Source organism: Bactrocera latifrons, unplaced genomic scaffold (assembly GCF_001853355.1).
Source record: "Bactrocera latifrons isolate USDA-ARS-PBARC rearing strain unplaced genomic scaffold, ASM185335v1 scaffold_12, whole genome shotgun sequence".
NCBI lineage: Eukaryota > Metazoa > Arthropoda > Insecta > Diptera > Tephritidae > Bactrocera > Bactrocera latifrons.
In genome coordinates, this window is record NW_017534630.1 from 742872 (window position 1) to 751700 (window position 8829).

Consider the following 8829-nt stretch of genomic DNA (forward strand, 5'->3'; position numbering starts at 1 on the left):
ATATAACCCTATATCTGACTCTTTTAGTTTTAGGACTTACAAACAACCGTTATGTGAACAAAACTATAATACTCTCTTTAGCAACTTTGTTGTGAGAGTATAAAAATTGAATTTTCAGAGTATGGATTGAGACATAGAAAAGTCTATAAGGAAGATTTTCTAAAATTTCGGTTAAATCGGTTCAGTAGAACCTGAAAATCGTTTGTTAATTTATAAAAAAATTCAGTTTAGCGAAAACTCGAACCAGTTTGATCCAGGGGATCCAGAAATACCTATTATACCAAATATTTCAGAAAAAAATGTATTTATAAAAAACCTTTCTTGAAATCTATTCTTGGATAGCTAAGCTTAAAAAAACTTGTTATTACATAACTATGCCATTGCATAACTGCGTATTATGCGTAAAAAGTATATCTAGTCAAACGGTTCAAAAAAGCTGAAATATTTTTAAAATTGTGGTGTTTTAAAAAAGTTGATATTTACTCCAGATTTACTACTATGAGCAAAAAATAGTAGGATAATCGTACAGCATTATTACACAGACATTAACGAGACGCTATTTTTGAAAAGATTGAGTGACTTTTCTTAGGCCTAAACAGTCTTTGAAAATGGTTTTCACTGATCCTTCTGATATCCCAACGATGTCAGTAAGATTTCTGATTATTAATCCTAGATAATCAAGCACCAATTTTATTTTATTTTATTGACGTGTTGATCATCAGTTATTGCTGATGGCCGTCCTGGACGGGGTTTTTACGATGACAAATAATTATTTCCGAAGGCTTTTTCAACATTCTGAATATTTATGCAAGAGAAGTTTGATTCTACACCCAAAATTTATTGAATAATTTCGCTCAAGGTAAAAGTCGTCGAATGCCAGTAATGTAATTTAGAAAGACAATACCAAGCTCGAAGAAATAATATTTCGACTAATTGGTTTTTGCGCGTAATTTAAATTGAAGAGCCTTACTATTTTTGGCCCATAGTAGTAGGTCACGTTTGGGTTACTTAAGTTTCTATTAGGTGTGCTCCTTAAGCATACAATTTACTATATTCAAACCAGGCCAGAAAAGGCTTTCAGCTTAGTATTAACTATCGTTTCATCCAACTTCTCTCACTTATACAACTTTATCTTTTCATTCATGGAAATTAGAAAGTGAGTCGGAAAAGAAATCAAAAAATTATTCAAATACAGCGATTTTGATAGTTGGGTACACTCAATGAGATTCAAAATTTAATTTCAAAAAACATATGTCTAAATATTTACTAACTTCTATGTACTTTATGAGTTCATATACATAAATATGCAATGTTGCCATTTATAATATTGTTAGCCACTTCTGGTAAAAAAAACCCCTACCAAACATTAGACTTATCGTCTGATCGATCATGCCTTATCGGCCGAACAGCGAAAATTAATTTATAACTTACAACAAAGTGAACTAACAGCGCTGGCTGTAATTATTTAAGAAATTTATGAGCACTCGGCCAAGCTGCAAGACCAAACTGGGAGCGCACGCACCAAAGAGCTAACAAACTTTGCGCATTTCAATACAAAAACCAAAAATGTTCAGCATGAATTTACAGCAACAAGCACAGAAAATTTGGAGCATTAAATGGATTAACGCTGGCCCAAATAAGAGTGCAACAAAACGCTTAGATTTCGCTTTAATTACCACAACACGCTTGTAGTAATTTCATTGACTTTAAAAGCAAATTAAGTGCAGCAAATTGGAAATGGCCAACAAAGTAAGTAAGAGCAACCGTATGCAACAGCACCATCTGGCAACAGCTTGGCACATTTGCCACACAATGCAGTGGCATGAGCAGATAAATAACTGCATAATAGCGCGCATAATCCTGGCGATACTTACAGATCGATCGGATGGAAATGTGCGTTGATTGCTAGATCCATTCACTAAGACGTGATGCCATGTGTCAACCAACGTAAGTGGCAAGTATTTTCCCAAATTAATAACGCTGCAGCCATATACGAGTATGTACGTGCACTAACAGATGTATAAGTGTGTGTGTGTTTGTGGTATTGTGCTAAATCAGCAAACTGACTGTATACAATTCGGTTAGTAGCATTTTAATTTCTTATCCATAAACTCGGCCCGTAAAAAGCGTTGCAAATTTATAATGCATGTAGAGCAATTATAATTTTTTCTTCCCAAAAACATTGGCGCTATAATTGTCAACTTTACACGGCAACAACAGCTAACTACCGTTACACTTTTCATTTTTGCGCATATGTATTCATAAATAATGGACCAGAATCAGTAGACTCGTCTATGGCTTTGGACTCATATGGCTAGACGTGCGTGTGTGTTTGTGTGTGCAGGCTTTTGTAAGCAGCAGCGTAGCCTGAGGACTTCAGTCATCAAAAAGGCAGTCACCAAGTCTGTCAAATGCAGCACCACCCCCTGTTCGCTACAAATGTGGTACGCTTAATATGCTGGTGGCTCACCACCTGTTGCAATTTATTGTAAGACTCGTTCATTCATTGTTGCTTTAGTAACAAATTATTGTTGTAGCAGCAAGTAGTGGTTGTAGTAGCAAGCTGCAGTTATTGCAGCCAGCTGTGGTTGTTGTTGCAAATTGTTGTTATTGTTAATTTTTGTAGCAAGTTGTGCTTCCTATGTATGTATAAGTTTATGCTATGCTTGAGTTAGTCTATTGTGGCAATCAGTGCCTGTCCACTGTGAGTCGAACGGGTATAAGTTGAGTAGCCGCCACCGCAGCTCCACCCATAAATGCCAATTGAAATATTTACTGGGAAACAATAAAAAATTACATACACACACAGCCAGACATGGGCGCATACATACACATAACCGCCGCATAACCAGTGGCGATAACGGCAACATTGTAAACAATAAAGCAGTGAACCGTATTACGAACATACCGTTATGCATACAAACATGCTTAATACAATAACACATAATTACAGCTGATTGTCCGTTAGTATGCTTAGCAAAGCAGCGCGCAGTTGACAGCTTGAAAATGTTAGTGCTTTCCGTTAATTTAAAAAACGACCGAAACTTTCGTATGTTTGTCGGTATGTATGTTATGTTATTAGTTATGTTGTAAATGTTATATTGCTCTAAATGAAATTTAAAATGGTTTACTAGGTTTTAATTGCTTTTGGCAAAATAAGGTCAATTTGTCCTTCAAGTACTTTTTCCTCAAATTAGCAGAATTATTTTGTTAATTAAACTTTAATGGTCAATTTTATGAGCGCAAACTGAAAGTGACTCAGCACTTAAGCCTTGTTGTGCAGGTGAGGTATAAGTGGCCTGGATTAATTGTATTCTCTCTGTAAGTAAAGGTCGTTTAATGACTTGCTGATATAACATTTCGAGTATCGTAATAAAATTACAGCCCCATATTTGCCTGTCTCCGTAATGCTTTACAACAAAAATGTATAGAGAAGCTCATAAAATTTAACATAAAAGCACACCTAGTATGATCAAGAAGAAGAAGAAGTATGACTTCACTAAATGGTAAGCGTGTTATTTTTAAGAAAAAACTGTATGACCATTGTTAATATTTTGAGGCTCATAATTAATGATTTCACTAAAAATTAAAAAAAAAATTTAAAATTTTTACAATTAACAAATTGGGTGACAATAAAAACTATCTTTGTTAAAAGTTAAGATGACATCAAACAATCGGAGAACTGAAAGGCCCAGAGAAAAGTATACAAAATAAACAGGAAAAGCATCCGCGCCGTTAGTTTTGCTTTCTCCAAACTGGATAAGAAAAGGAAGGAAATGGGTCTGGTAGTGAACGAGGCAAAGACGAAATATCTACTGTCATCAAACAAACAGTCGTCGTAATCGCAACTTGGCTCCCACGTCACAGTTGTTCGTTGTCAAAACACCGATGTCATAGATAATTTCGTCTATATTGGAACCAGCGTAAATACCACCAACAATGTCAGCCTCGAAATCCTACACAGAATAACTTTTGCCAACAGATGTTACTTCGAACTGAGTAGGCGATTGAGAAGTGAAATCTTTTCTCGACGAACGAAGACCAAACTCAATAAGTCACCCATTACTCCAGTCCTGCTATATGGTGCAGAGACATGGTCATTGAATACATCTCATGAGTCGATATGAAATTCAAGAGAAAGGTTCGAAAGACTAAATGGAGAAGAACCCAGCTACTCAAACAATCTCCAATTGGCGCCAAATAACGAAAAGAGCGTCTGGCGCGCAAAGAAGAAGAAGAACCGGTAATAAAAGCTGTCTTGTTTGAAAAGGTCTACTTTCATATTTGCTTTGAAAAATATTATTCATTATTAAATAGCTAATATTTATATAGCCGGCAGCTTTTAACACTACTTCATGCTTCCACTGTTGATAAACTTTGACTTGTAAGCATTATCGTTTATGATGTTTATGAAATTCAATACACACCTAAGTTCACTTTCCACATTATGAGGTTTTCTCGCTTCATAAATTGCATCATTTACTATTAAAAATAGGAAAATTGGACAAAAAAAAAAAAAACAAAGAAGCAGTTAACAGCTGAGAAACCCCAATGGTATGTGAGACAACGTTCAGTGTATTTGTATGCACAGAAGGATCAGTTTTCGATTGTTTTTCAAGATGATACTAATCTCGCCGATTTTTCGCTCTATCTTGCGTTTTTCATTCATATGAGCGGCGAGTGCAAGTAATATCCGCTTTAATTACTGTCTATTATCACCCACTCACGCCGCCACCACTCACCACTAAGCAAACATGTACACTCGTGTACAGTAACTCACTTAAGTGTATGTACATAAATATGAGTATCCGCCAACAGTGCCACCTGTATGCCTCAGCGCTTACACAAACAACTTGTCATGCAGTTCACTTGCTGATGTTAATGCACTCATTTACATTTTCATATTTCCATCAGCAGACCACCAATTGAAAGAGTTTGTTGGCTCTGGCGGGTTTTCTTTAACAAACGTACAAGCATAAGCGATATATGCCAATATATACCAATATAAACATTATTTTTATACCCTGACCTTGGGTAATGATCAGCGTGTCAGGTTAGGTCTATTTAGTTTTTAAGATATCGACCTGAAATTTTACTCAAGTATCTCACCAAGAAGCTGCTCATTTTTCAGAATCGCCGATATCGGATCACTATGACATATATCTACCATACGCCCTGAACGATCGAAATCCAATTTTAGTATGGCAAACTTTTTTATTTGACAAGATATATTCATGAAATTTTACACAAATGATTACCCAAGTTAAGGCTATAACCTCCAAATATATTGTTCAGATCAGACCACTAAAGCATATACTAGTTGCCATATGAACTGGTCGATCTAAATCCAGTCCGTGTATGGAAAACCTTTTTATTTGAGAGGTTATTTTCAAAAAATTTGGCAGGGATTTTAATTCAAAACAAAGGCACAATCTAAGATGAAATTAAGCAGATCGAACCACTATAGCATATAGCCGTATATACAAACTGAACGAGCAAAGTCAAGTTAAAGATCTTTTCATATACTTGTATGCTATAAAAAGTGCATTTGCGAGGGGTATTATTGCTTATTTATTATTTTCTCCTTGTTATTGTTGTTGTTGTTATACATAATACCATGTCACCATTGTTCGAAGCGTTACAATTAATAAAATGAATACATTTGCATTGCATTAAAGAAAGCGCGCAAAAACCTACAAACACACATACTGCACACATGTATGCGTTAACACACGTGCGCCTGTATGTGCCTGAACATTATGCATTCGCTCAAAAGGTTAAACTAAAGCTGAACTGAACTTATCTAACCAAAGACTTTCCTTGCGAATTCTTTTTTACCTTCAATTCATGGCTCTGCAAAAATTCGAATTTTTTTTGCATTATTTTTGTTGGTTATAATTGTATCGTGCGTTGCTGTTGTTGTTACCATTTCAATACATTTTCGCTGCGACCAAGCAAACGGATTTGCAAGTTAATTTTTTGTAAAAAAAAAACCCGCTGCCAACTCCCTTTTTAAGCACATCACAACATAAATATATACATATATACATATATACACTTTCCTATAAACATATGCACTTACCATAACTTCGCACAAAACATAATCGCATGCGTCCATAACTTAATTTTATTTGTGTAATATCTAAAACTTTAACTACCCTGCTCTGCATTTGTGTTTCTTTTATTTGGCCAACAACTCTGCTTCGTAGTCTATTTACATATAACAATAACAAGAGCAACTCGTACACATTTTGGCTTGAGTTGCGATATTTCGATTCATACAAATTGCTGATTTAATCCTAAATGGCTGGTCAAAGGTTTATTTTATTTTTTGCCAATTTCACATCTCCACCTTAAATTGACATTAGTGGTCGTACTTTATGATTCCACCGTATTTGAATTGCATTTCTCTTCTTCTCCGCTCTGCTTACATTCAGTTTTTTAAAATTGCTAATTTGGTGCGAAACTTTTTGGTGCCAAAGTTTAAGCGCTTCGAGTATACCGTTTTATTTAAAAAAAAAAGGTATAATTTTTGCAAAGTTTTAACAGCGACTTAATTAGGTATGAGAAATAAAACAATGATTCACCAACTATATGGAGAAATATATGTATTTTTATTAGAAAGTTATAATATTTAAAAACATTTGCAAACTCATTAATAGTATTTAACTAAGCCGCCTGATACCTGGTAAGGTCTTTGGTCACAAGAGCTTTTCTATACCGCCAAGAAAATATTTAGCGCTCAAATACTTCCCTTAACTCATTTCAGTATGAAATTTAAATTATTGGCCTACAACTTTGCTTCCGCCGTTTTCCAATTGATGTCTTTAGAGTCAAGCACTGGTCGACTAAATCGCTTTATATCGATCTTGGACATTTGTGTCAACATTAACCCAACAAAATATTTGTGGAGATCTGTTTGCATCTCAACCTTATTCACAACTGAAATTGTCACTTTTTCAGCCGAATTTTCGACTTTTGCGGGAAATTGTGTTTTTTTTAGTGAAATCAAAAAAAAAAGTGCGGCTGAGAACCCGTCCACGCTTTACTGAGGCTGACACATACATAGATAATACTATTACTCTACTATTACCATCTGTATGGTTTCTATTAGGTATAAAAAAATATAGAGTTTTTGTAAAGCAACTTGTGTCAGTTTACCAAAAAAATAGATCATAAAGCATTTCGTGTGTTAATTAAGCTTTGTGGAATAAGAGAAAACACGTTTGGACCCGTTTATACAATAAAGCCTTAAATTTAAAAAAAAAAACAAAAACAAAAAAAAAAAAAAGCCGGAAGCAAAGTTGTAGACCTACTATTATATATCTGAAGCAGATTTTATGAATTGTATATGGTATATGCTAAATTTGATGCTAAGCTTATTTAAGGGGATTAATAATAATTTAATAGCTTCGATGGCGTCGATAAATTTAACAAATTTTTTTAATAAAATTTTCAATCAGCTCGAGACAACTTATTGATGAAATTAACTAAAGCTAACGGACTTAATTTAAAGGTATTTTAATTGATTAATTTAACGTTAATTATAAGACCCTATAATTGAGTCAAATAAAGTATAATTATCTAAAAGTTGTTTCAGCATTATAAAAAATTAAGTAATACTGAAATCAATTAAATAATACTTTAATTGAGTCAATAATGAATGTAATTACAATATCCTTTAATTTAGTCAATTAAAGATTATAAACGAAATTTTAGAACGCCTAAATTAAGTCAATTAATGCTTATGAAGTTTTTTCCAAAAACTTTAAAAGAATCAAATAAAGGTAATAAACCTTGTTAATAGAATAAATTTATATTAATAATCTCAATTACAAGAGTCAACGAGAGCATTTGCTAATTGTCACAATTAAGAAAATGTCGAGTCCAGGGAAGAACATTATTAAATGCTATTCAAACAATACTTTTTTAAATATGTTTTCTACTACACCTAATTATTCTATAACCTCCTTCCTATTAAATTCCATCGCTTCATTTATATTTGCAATAACAAACTTCAGTAATAGAAGTGACTTGGTAGCAAAACTAAGTAAGTAATCGGGAGAATTCATATATGAGTATAGTAATATGATATAGACGCTAACAGAAATTTAATATACCTGAATTATATTTAAACTAATTTGATATTCAATTGTATATTGTTACGATATTTTAATTCGCTTTATTAAATAGGAATATTGTGATGTCAGCTGATAAGATTTAGACCAACCTCACTCACAATAGGCTTTCTGGCTATTATATTTAACTCTTTTTCATGTTTATGGGCGTTGACATCACTTACACAGTAGCCGAGTTAACAACAGCGCGCAACAACAGTCGGTTCTTCTTTTCGCAATTTGGCGCGCAATTCGAGATACCAAGTGCAATCAGGTCCTTGGCCGAGATGTCTTTATCTTAAACGTTGTTCTTTTGCATTTTTCGAAAACCAAACTTTTCGTTTGGGGCTGAACGTAAGGAGCTTGCCATCCCAGAGTTTCCTTATACCAAGTTGCTGACGAGTGCTTTCAGAGAGCAGGATTGCGCTCCTTTATATGACCACTGTAGTAAATGCCACTATGAGCTACTCGTCTCAGATCCATAGATGTTCATAGATCCTCTGCTAGAGCACAAAGCAGCTACGGTACAGCGATTCGCTTCGGATGAAATTGAGATAAATGTGACTTCTGTAGTAAGCGTATCGGCTTTCTCATTGTTTGCGATTCCGCTGGCATCAGGCACTCAGACAAGTCGTATGTGGAAGAAATTATATGCTATAGCTAATGGAGTCAGTCAGTACGCTCAGAGCAATTATAGCCGCTCTGCTATCGG